The sequence below is a fragment of the Eptatretus burgeri genome, chromosome 9 (genome assembly GCF_056783735.1).
Source record: "Eptatretus burgeri isolate ZD-2024b chromosome 9, Ebu_testis_v1, whole genome shotgun sequence".
Lineage (NCBI taxonomy): Eukaryota > Metazoa > Chordata > Myxini > Myxiniformes > Myxinidae > Eptatretus > Eptatretus burgeri.
In genome coordinates this window covers 94,082,818-94,095,056 of record NC_140969.1, presented here as the reverse complement: position 1 = coordinate 94,095,056, position 12,239 = coordinate 94,082,818, and positions in this window count along the sequence as shown.

The following is a 12,239-nucleotide window of genomic DNA, read 5'->3' as shown; positions in this document are numbered from 1 at the left end:
TCGTGACGGGCCAAGGGGTCATGCAGATGGCTTGTTGGTTGTTAGATGTAAAGATTTAATAACCCAACTAAAAGAAGTCGCAATGCGCGTTTTTGATTCTCCCACTAGACAAAAGGAAAGGGATCTGACTACACATGTACTTAATGGGATAACTGACTTTTGGGACCTGCATGTTGAATGCAAATGGTTTCCAGATCCGTAACAATATATATATATATATATATATATATATATATATATATATATATATATATATATATATGTATATATATATATATATATATATATATATATATATATATATATATATATATATATATATATATATATATATATATATATATACACACACATACATGAGAGCAGTCAGGAAGAGATTTTCATATATAATATGATGATCACACACGTGTGGTGTACTTTGCAGATACAGTATGTTGTACTGCCCGTGTGCACTGGTGTTTCTATTTTTTGTCCACTATCTCTATGTTTGATGTTGTATAAGATATCCCACAATGCCCTGCATTTTTCAGAGGGAGGTATCCATTAACGATGGTTGGTCATGTGTCGGTGTAAGAAATCTGGAGGAATAGAGCTTTCACCTTAGTTCCCGTGGATAATACGCACCCAAAATTTTGATCAGATATTTTTTGGGAGAAAAGTGTGGCTTATACACAAGTAATTAGAGGTTGTGTGTGTGTGTGTGTGTGTGTGTGTGTGTGTGTGTGTGTGTGTGTGTGTGTGTGTGTGTGTGTGTGTGTGTGTGTGTGTGTGTGTGTATGTGTATGTGCATAACACACCAAAGACGACCCAAGTGTTTTCAGTTACCAAAGATGAGTATGAAGATAAATAAATAAAAATCACACATCAGAATAAGTTGAAATGTATACCTGTATTCACTGGTGGCTTACCTCACTTAATCCAACTTGTCATGCGTTGGTTTTACTTCAAAGCAAGGGCTCTCACAAATGATCTTGCACTGCAGGAAAGTACTCAGTGCATTTTGGTTTGTGGCTTTTCCTGAACTCAATGTGGATCTTGCGAATCATTGAGAAGGCTGAGGCACACTCAGTCAACAATACTGTTGGACAGGTAGAACAAGATGTCATACACTTTGGTCAGCAGGGGAAATCTGGGTAAGTTCAAAGATGTCTTTAAAGCCAAAACCTCCAGCCAGAATATGTTGATCCTTTTCAGCTGGTGCTCATTATCAGCCACAGACACAGTGTCATCATCAAGAAGTTGTAAGTCATCCCACTCTTCTTTCAAATCTTCACCATCAACTGAAGGACATCATTTATCTGCCAGCCTCAAAATACGAGTGCAGTCCATGTCTGCTTTCTTGGTGGGGTCTAGAACAATCAAGTCTGATAACACGGGATCATTGAAGGGGAAGTTCTGCATCAGCTTCAGAACAACTCCAGCATTGAATCCCCTGACGTCACTGAATAATCTCCTCCGAATTCTGTGGAAATTAGGTTTTCATCATATTGATATATCCTGACAGTCATCTGAAAATACATTTCGTCACATAATACTGAAGCTTATCGTGTTTCGTTTGGACGAATTTCGCAATCACCTTTTATTTTGAAGAAGGCAATCAATCTCAAGCAAGGGAACTCCAATCTTTGTTTCATCAGCTTGAAACACTGCATTGAAACTGTTCAACACTAGCAGTATGGGCTGCAAGAAATGTTGAGTCAGTTTTGTAAGTGCATCTTGTAATCCTCCTCCGTGGATCTGTTTCCTTGGTTTCTCAACATCAGGGTGGCTGGCAAAGTAGCTCTTCAGTGCAGGGTACTGACTTACAGTTCTGTACACACCATTTCCTATGACAATCATCTAGTTGGACAATGGTTCAGAATTTCCTGCTGGTCAACCTCAGAAGACAACTGAAGCTCTCTGTAATCTGTCGTTTTAAAAAAATTTTTAATTGCACTAAAAAAAAGGAAGAAAATGTCCACAAACCAATCATCCAGAGGAACAAAGATTTTCTTCATGGCAGATTTCATACACTGGTTTACAAGATGACCGATGAAACCCAATTCTGAACGGCTTGTGGGTTTTCTTCTTGAAGCAGGAAAGGACATTGCAGTTGTCACTGGCAAACCCAATTAGGTTCTTTCATGGTATGCTGTGTTGACTGAAAGAAAGAATGAAAAATAGGTAAACTTAACAAAACAGTCTTGCAACAAATGTATAAAGCTTATAAATAAATAAATGAATGAAAGAAAAATAAATTCATTTGTTTTGTGTGCAGCCTATGGCTGTTGGTTTGCATCATTGCTGGGAGCATGGCTATGTCACTGATGCAATGCCCCCTGCTGGTGAGGGCAGGAATCTGTAATTTGTTCAGGGTACTGGCGATAACTCACCGACTTGTCATGAAGGACACTGTGGGATCTTTGACATCCACCAACAAATGCCAGTAGACTGGACACAGTTTAAGATCCATCATAGGGATGGCACACACATTGCTGAATCTCCCTGCCTGTGAAACACTGGGTTCAAAACAAGGCTAGACAGCTTAGAGATGAGTGTGTGTACTCCCAGGCAATCCTGCCAGCCCCAAGAAATTAAAAAATAACAAGAGTGAGATCGGTTTTGCAATACATGTCCCCTGCCTGGTGTTGGCTTCGTGATTAAGGTGGCTGGGTTGGGGCCTTAGGGTCCTGAATTTGAAGTCTGTTGAGTTAACACCAGGTGGGGTTGACTCAGCCCATCATCCTTCTGAGGTTGGTGAAATGAGTACCAGTGTTCTGGGGTTATAACCATTCAGGATAACCTGCATCACAGTGGTGACCAATCCAGGACTACTCCTTGGCAGCCCGATGCACCTTTACGGCATGAAAGGACTGGTATTGTTATTATTACATGTCCCATACGGGCCCCAATGAATGTTTAGATGATAAAAATTTGTTTGTATTTAACGCACACTTAAGCCAATACCGGAACCAAAGTGAGGAAGAAGAAACTCTCTCACCCAGTTTTGGTCTATTCAGCCAAATAAAAGGAGAAACAATTTTCATTTTCTGATATGTTTTGTAGACAAGAAACAAATAAAGACAACTTGGATAACAAACCTGAGATAAAAATTAGTTTGCTTTAACGCACTCTTGAGCCAATACTGGAAGCAAAATAAGAAGAAACTCTCTAACCCACAGTGTTTCGTGCTTTTCTTGGCTTTATCTATTCATATTAAAAATATAGAAAACATGTTTCTAAAAATATAAAAAATTTACATAAAAATTCATAAAAAAAATAAAATGACGCAAAAACATGCGTATGGCTTACGTGTATATATAACACATTGTGGGTATATACCTGAAATCATTCCAATTGCACTGGGTCATGGACTAACACCCTGAGATAAAATAACCTGAGATAAAAGAAACGTAAGGTGTTGAGTCGAGGCCTGCCAATCTGTGCTGCTTCATGCAATGGCGGTGCATTGTTCTATTAGGGTGGAGTCAGGCCAGCTGTCCAGCCAATGTGTGTAAAGCATTGGGGTGGAGTCAAGGCAGCTGAACACTGACTAACGTATAATATGTGATATTTTCTATGTTTAAAAAGGGCATAACTCTAAAAAATTGATGAAACGCCCTGAAAGTTTTCTGTAACTTATCATAACAAAGCTATGTACCAAGTTTCAGTTAAATATGTTGAAGGGTATGGGGAAGAAGTCTGAAAAAACACAGGTGGGATGGATGGAGAGCAAACCTATCGTCCCCTCCAGTTAAACTGGTAGGGGACTCATATTAAAGTATAAAAAAAGTCTCGGAGGTATGTTTAAAATCACAATATTATTCAAAAAGAAGGAAAAAAATCCTGTTTAGTATTAAAATTTCTCAAGTGTAAAACCACACTGTACATATTGAAAAAATATGTTGAGCAGTTAATTACCAAGATGGAAGAAGATTGTAATGTGATGTATAAATACAAAATACTGAACATTTCTTGGGGGGGGGGGGCAACAAATTCCAACCAACCTGAAAACAGATTCAGCAGCATTGGAAATTTCTGTTCTACCTGGCACTGCTGGCATGTCCACGATTCCTGTCTTGGCAACGTTATCCTCTTCGAACACACAGGTGAGGATTTTTGGCAAGGCATTTTGTCTTATTGTTGTCGTTGATTTTGTCTATCAGAGTGAATGGTCCTGTCTTGCATCTGTCTATAACAGGAGCTGTACAGGTGGGTGCAATGTTGTCTTTGACCTCTTACAATGATAAACCTTTGCACCTTCACTCTGGGAACATAGTGTGTGTGTGTGTGTGTGTGTGTGTGTGTGTGTGTGTGTGTGTGTGTGTGTGTGTGTGTGTGTGTGTGTGTGTGTGTGTGTGTGTGTGTGTGTGTGTGTGTGTGTGTTTTAGACCTGTGAAGTGTTCAGTGATGGGTGCTCATAAGTTGTGCTCCACTATAAACTGGTAAAAACAGCATCTCCGACTTCTCATGGAAAGCAACTTCTGTTTTTTTGTTATTCTTCTTGTGTAACGTTTAGTCATCGGTAGTGAACATTTTGATGGTTGTGACTGCTTGTGGAGAACAGTGGGTTTTTTATATTTTTTTCTGCTGGAGGCGGTGGCATTTTGATGGATGGCTTGAAGACAAAGAATGTTGTGTTTATGTTCGATTTCTGCACGGAAGTGACAGGTGGGTACACTGTACACATGCACTTTTGCAAATTCTCGTTTTCTGTGAGTGCATAGCGTTGGTTGCATTATATGCTCAGCCTTCATTCAGTCTATTATTGATTTACTGATTCAACATAAATGAACCTTTTTCATTTTTTTTATTTCATTGGCACAAAATAAGTTATTCAGACGAATTCTGCAATACAGCCTTATTACCCGAAAACAAAGGAAAAGCCATACTAAATACAGGTAAACCCTTTGGGTTGACAGGTAAAATGTATATTTATAATAATAAGTGTGTGTGTGTGTGTGTGTGTGTGTGTGTGTGTGTGTGTGTGTGTGTGTGTGTGTGTGTGTGTGTGTGTGTGTGTGTGTGTGTGTGTGTGTGTGTGTGTGTGCCTCCTCCATAACTCCAAAACCACGAAAACCTAGGGACCCCAAACTTTGCATGCACACGAAGGGAACTCCAAGGAAGTGCATGAATGAAAATTGGGTGTTTGGGTTAATTTAAACACCCATTTTGTCGATAATTCATGGCCTCATTTAATTACCCTTTATCAAGGTGTCATCCTTGGTCAGCCACTGAGTCAGCTCACTGGAATCTTAATTTGCCATTTTGTTTGGCCTCCTCAACAATGCCTTGACTTGGAACAGGTTGCAATGGTTTCTGAACAATAAAATGCTCATTTGTTTTTTTTCCACTTTCCTCACTCATATCAACGAATGCCTGATTATCATAAATATGAATTGCTGTATACATCGCACTTCTTATAAATGCCCTGAGACGCCAGTATTCGTGGCTTTATTTCATTTCCACATGCGATAACTTCTAGAATCTCTTAACGTGAGGCAAATTTCAAAATGTAAACAGCAGAATTGACCTCAGCAGCACTTTCCACTGCGAAAAAAAAAGTGTTCATTTGTCCAATTTGGACATTGTTCGAGACTCTGAGCATCTCAGGGTGGTGTTCAATCATGACCAATTGGTGATCGCTAATCGCTTGTCAAGCCTGCCATTCTTTATCAACCGTTTCATTGTAATGCTTGATTTAGTGCTTAAGCCACTTGGCAAGTGCTATACAAGCTGCTTCATCATCATTGAAATTGATCTTTGTCAGGCCGTTGGTCCCATGATGATGGATTTCACAAGGTATATTGATACAGTATTGCGTCAGGTGCAAACAAAACTTCACTGAGACAACTTTGTAGGGTAAACGCGAGCACCCTGTGGCACCTTACAGCAACACCAGACTTGCATGGACATTTATTCTATTAAAAGTGGCAACATCTCAGATTGATGACATAGAATGGGTGTAGACTCGGACATGAAATAAAAATCATCACTTTGAATCCTCGTCCTCAGGTTTTACTTTCATTTTTCACTTTGTTGAAAGGCTCTCTAGAGAGATGTTCATGTGCCATGTTCCTTTGCAAGCCATGGCGATACATGGCAAAACTACCCACACTGTCCCTCTGCACTGTCCCTCTGCACTGTCCCTCTGCTAAACGCAATCAAAAATACATTGATCGACATACGGTATTGTGCGGTGCCATGGCTGCCATTCCTGATCAACTGATGTTTGTAAGCCATGGATGTAAGAGACATAGGATGGCGATGTAAATGACTTTTTAAATCACTGTTGAAAATAAAATTACAAATTGACATTCACGACGATGTTAGGTAATAATGTAAATGAAGTACAGTACATATATAAACATAACATGTGTTCCGTTGTCTGAGTTAAATTTGACAAATGTTTAAAATGTAACATCCACCTCGGAGTGGGCATGCTGAATACTGCTCGGAGATGCACCCCCAGTAAAGGATAAATAGGGTTTCTGAGGCAGCCATTCAAATGAATGGGGGAAAAGGGAAAAACTTTCTGACTCAAGCCCAAAAGCCCAAAATAGAAGATTGATTTCCTCCCCCTCCCATACAAGCAAATGTACAATTGAGACTGACTCAAGCTCCAAAAGCCCAAAATAGGAGACTGATTTTCTCCCCACCTATTCCCTTCCCTCCCGTACAAGCAAATGTAAAATTGAGACTTACTGATTAAAGCACTTCTTTCCTTTCATATTTTCATTCCACTCAAAGAGCGAACCAACGAATATTTGTCCATGTTCTACTTTGGGGAATAACTTAATTTTCTTATAACATTCATTTCCATTGAGTATATTCACAAAGAAGAACCTGGAACTTGTTTTTTGGTTTTAAGTGTCTTTGTTGAGCAGAAATGAAATAATGAACTTCTCTTAATGCTCTTATTTGACCACCTCCTGAGCCACATATCATTTTGAGATTGCAGTAAATTGTTTTTCCATTGTTCAATTGATAACCATCAAAGTTTTCAGTCCATTCAAGGATATTAATTTTTTTTTCTTTACATCCTCCAACTTACTTCTAATTAAATTTATCTGTTTATTTGTTTTATCTACTTTTACCCCGGTTGTTTCTTCAATAAGACTTATTTGATATTTCTCACATTCTTTATGTTTTCCATTTAAATACCAAGGCTGATTACATCTCCACTCTTTGGTTTGGTTATTGCTTGGTTCTATCATTTATAAATCAGCAAAAAGATGGCAGTAGCCTGTTAAAATTCCCAACCCAATATCTTAACACATACTTATAACCATAAGGGAGACTATTGATTCCATTCTCTAAAATATATCTTTTATCATCAAAAGCTCTTAATGCTTTCTTATTTATCTCTTCTGTATATAATTGATGTTTATAACTTCTTTTGTATTCATTTTTCTGTACTCTTCCTTCTTTAAGGTTAAACAGTTGTAATAATGTTTAAAGTTTATTGTTTCCTTGATTATATTTTTCTTTATTCCCTTAAGCTTCTTATCACACCTTTCAATGTTATTATTATCAATATACGTAAAAGCATAAGACTTTGATCTCAATCCTATAAATTCACTCATGACCTTCCCACCCAATTCATCTTTAAACTTACCAATAACCTTTTTATCCTTTGATGAAAACAACACATCGCCTGACTTATAATTACTTGTATCATATATCTTCTTCTTCTTCTTCTTTCGGCTGCTCCCGTTAGGGGTCGCCACAGCGGATCATCCGTATGATCCGCATAGTGATTTGGCACATGTTTTACGCCGGATGCCCTTCCTGACGCAACCCTGGTCGCCTCTTACGACACAGGGATATGGTACACCTATTTTAACCGGGGTATACACCGGCCCAGTACACTGGTACTCATTTCGCCGACCTCGGAAGGATGACAGGCTGAGTCAACCCCCTGGTGTATTAATTCAGTGGCCCAACGGGGCTTGAACTCAGGACCTTTTGGATCCCAAGCCACTGCCCTAACCACTGCGCCAACACACCAGGCACTTTTGTGTGTATATATATATATATATATATATATATATATATATATATATATATATATATATATATATATATATATATATATATATATATATATATATATATATATATATATATATATATATATATATATTATCAATCATATCCTCATATACATCACTTGTCTTAATTTCTAATATGAAACTATCTGTATCCATATATAACAATGACACATTATCCTTATACTTTGATTTTAAATTATTGTAGTAATAGTCATACATTAACGACTTTGACAAGTCAAGAATTGATGTTCCTTTATAAATAGGTTTATCCATTTTAATACTCTCTTTTTTCAAATGAATAGCACAAAAGTTCTCTGAAAACACCTCCGCTCGTTCAAAACTTGGTCTATTAATTAACTTTGAAGCCTGTTTCTAAGATGTAGCAAGTCTTATGTTTTGTTGATTCCTAACATTTTCCATAGTCTTTCCAAATACAGCATGATTCATTAATTTATAAAAGTCCTTCTCAAATTCTGTTTTTGCTTCTGTTCTCCTTTTTGTATTAAAATCAAAATATTTCTTTAACCAATGACTGTTTAAATTTCAAAATAATCACTTTATGATAATCACCTAATAATGATAATCACTTAACCATTCTTTTCTTGGACTTTCTTTATCAGGGGCATGAGGTAGGTCTTTATGTTTGTTATGAAGTTCTTCTGGATATTTTAAATCAACCTCAAAATAATATCCAACTTCAGCTTCATCCATTTATTTTTGAGAGGAGACAACAATATCTTGTAAAACTTTTTCATAATGTTTTTCTTTAACACATTTAAGTTTTCCATAAGGTAAAGATTGAGACATAGCCCACCCATACAAATTGGTAGCATCATAATACATCAGGTAAGAGTTGTCCTCATTCTTATTATACTCAGGAAGATATTTGGTATTTGCTTTAGCATATCTCTTGGAACATACTTGAGATATTCCTCCTCTTTTAGCCTTATCTATCATTAAAAGCATATCTGTATCACTGATTAATTCCAAATTTTGTTTTGTAATTTTTAACATGGCACTCCAAGCCAACTCCGGGGCTGTGTAATTGTGAACGGGGTCTAATCCATAATAATTTTTATTATGACAGACTGTTCTATAAGTTTCAAACACATCAGCCAATAACAATACATCGGTTTAAGATACAAATCATGCAATTCTACATCACTGACTAAATCTATATCTTGTTTTGTCATTTTCAACATTGCACTCCAAGCTAAACCAGGAGCTGTGATAGTGGGCAGGATCTAATCCATAACAATTTTTATTATGACAGAGTGATCTAAAAGCTTCAAACACCTCAGCTAACAATAAAACATCTGTTTTTAGATACAAATCATGATATTCTCCAAGGTTCTTTATCTTAAATATTTTCCAAATTTCTTGTGCGTGTTTATATTCCTTATCACTTATCTCTTCTTCATAAAGGTTATTATAGAAACTTTATTTTGAAGGAAGTTGTGTTTCTTTAAATCTCATAAATGAATCCATATAACCATAAGGATAAATTCCCTTACTTGTAAGAATTTTCTCTTTACTTTGAATTTCATTCCTTGTTTCAATTTCCTCTCGAGTTAGAATTCCCTCTTTAATCAGAATTTCATCTATAATCAGAATTTCCTCTTTAGTTAGAATTTCATTCTTTGTTCGAATTTTCTGTATAATTAGAATTTCATCTTCAGTAAGAATTTCTTCATTAATTTCCTCATTAATTAGAATTTCCTCTTTACTTTGAATTCTCTCTTTAATCTGAATTTCCTCTTTAGTTAGAATTTCCTCTTTTGGAAAGAATGAATTAAGATTTGGAAAAGAGCCCGTGGAGCTTAGATTTGATGCGAGATTGGCTAGTGGTGTTCCCATAAACTTGTAAGAATCAAGAAACCGAATACGAGTTATAGGTTTTGTGAATATCATTTTTGTAAATGAAATATACTTTTGACTTGTTTGTTATGGCAGAAATATTCCCTAGTGTTTTTGAAAGTTCATTTATTAATAGATGTGTATCATAGTTGGCGCTGTTGTGAAGAAAGACTGGAATAAAAGAAGGTAATTTATAATTAAGATTACAACAGGAATGAGTGGGACCTCTATATTTACCAGTAAGATGACAATGATCCCTAACTTTAGACTCCTCAATTTCCTCCTCACAAATATGACAGATATTGTTCTTTCTAAATTCTAATTTTTCTTCTTTGGTTAATGTCATCGGTTCATTTGTTTCTTTCATTAATTTAGTTAGTCTTATACAATCCTTTTCTAATCGTTTTACAAACTCTTGTGAAGCATTTTTTCCACTATAATGTTCAAGTTTATTATACTTTTCTCCAACAGATGATTTGATATAATAACAGAAACCACAAGGAATATGTTTTTGATATTTATTTGTATATGATTCTTTTGGATTAGGAGAAGCAGTATTTATCTTTTTAAGGATACACTCAAAATCAGCGTATATCACAAATGGGTGCATGATAGATTTATTATAATCTTCAAAAGAAATCTTTTCACCAGGTTTAGGCATTGTAATTACAGCTGATTTATGATTACTACAATATTTTGAATGTTGTTCTAATCGTTCTTTTGTATGAAATGAATTAAGACATCGCTTACAAGGATATATTTTGTTTGCTGTTCTGAATACCTGAGAAGAGATTAATCTTGATAAATTATTGATGTATGTGTAATGTGAATTCTTTCCAACACTAAAATATAAAAGATCAATGTGTGTTTCTTCATTTTTATAGTTGTTTGAAATTTTTAATATTTGAACTTTGTTTGTATCCGTTAATCCATATACATTAATAGAAAGATTATTCTTTTTCTCAAATTTAGGAATATCTGTTAGTGGCATTGGGAATTTAAAATCTTTAATGTCCAAGGTATTCTCATATTTCATATATTGTTTTACTCTTTCTGAATTACATTTTGGTGGATGTAAGTGAGCAAGAACAGACCAGAGAAAACATTTATTATCATTATTCTTAATATTAACTGCCTTCTTTCGTTTTATTTCTTTTGGTAATTCAATATAAGAAGAAGCTTTAAGAGGGTTTGATTTTAGAATGTGTATATCTAAAAAGATGATTTTTTTAATATTGAATCCACTTCCTACCACTGTATTATCAACATCCTCCTCTTGTCTTGATAGTTCTTCATAAACCCCACTATTCAAAAAATCTTGAAATTATGTTATAAAATGAAGATCTGTTCTCATATAAGGAGTTTGTTCTTCATCTTGTCTTTTTATATTCATTTTCACTCCCATATAAAACTTTAAAGTTTTCATTTCTTTTAATGTCTTTTTAATAAATTTTTCAACATCAGGTTTCACTATTTCAATTGATTCAACTATTGATGATTGACCGGGTTCTCCAAATTGAAAATCCTTATTTTTATATGCCCTTTAAATGCCCCATCACTGTTTTCAATATAATAGTCTCCCTTTACTTTAAAGTCATTTTTCTTGTGTTTTTGTGATTGAAGATGTCTATTATAACTACTCTTCAAAACATCCTTTGAGCAGATATCACAATGTTTTCTTTCCAACTCAAGAGGAGATATTTTATGAAATAGATTAAATGTGTGTTTGTTGGTTCGGAGGTGTTTTCTATAATGTTTATATTCGTGATTACAAACATCGCAGTACGTTGTATTCACCATATTTATATAATAAAACTTTGCTTAAACTAAAAATTTCTTGATGAAAATTTCGTTTATTTTACAGGTGAATCTGTGCTTAAACTAAAATTTTCTTGATGAAAATTTCGTTTATTTTTCAGGTGAATCTGTGCTTAAACTACAATTTTCTTGATGAAAATTTCGTTTATTTTACAGGTGAATCTATGCTTACGCTAAAATTTTATTGATGAAAATTTCGTTTATTTTTCAGGTGAATCTGTGCTTAAACTACAATTTTTTCTTGATTAAAATTTCGTTTATTTTACAGGTGAATCTGTGCTTAAATTAAAGTTTTCTTGATGAAAATTTCGTTTATTTTACAGGTGAATCTGTGCTTAAACTAAAATTTTCTTGATGAAAATTTCGTTTATTTTACAGGTGAATCTGTGCTTAAAACCATTTTATCCTCCAACTTTTTCACTTAATAAATACAATGTTTCAAGACACAAAAGACAAGTTTCAATCAATCTCTTCATTTGTTAAAGATACTGAGAAATATGTCAAGGATGTAAAATTGAACAAAGATAAATA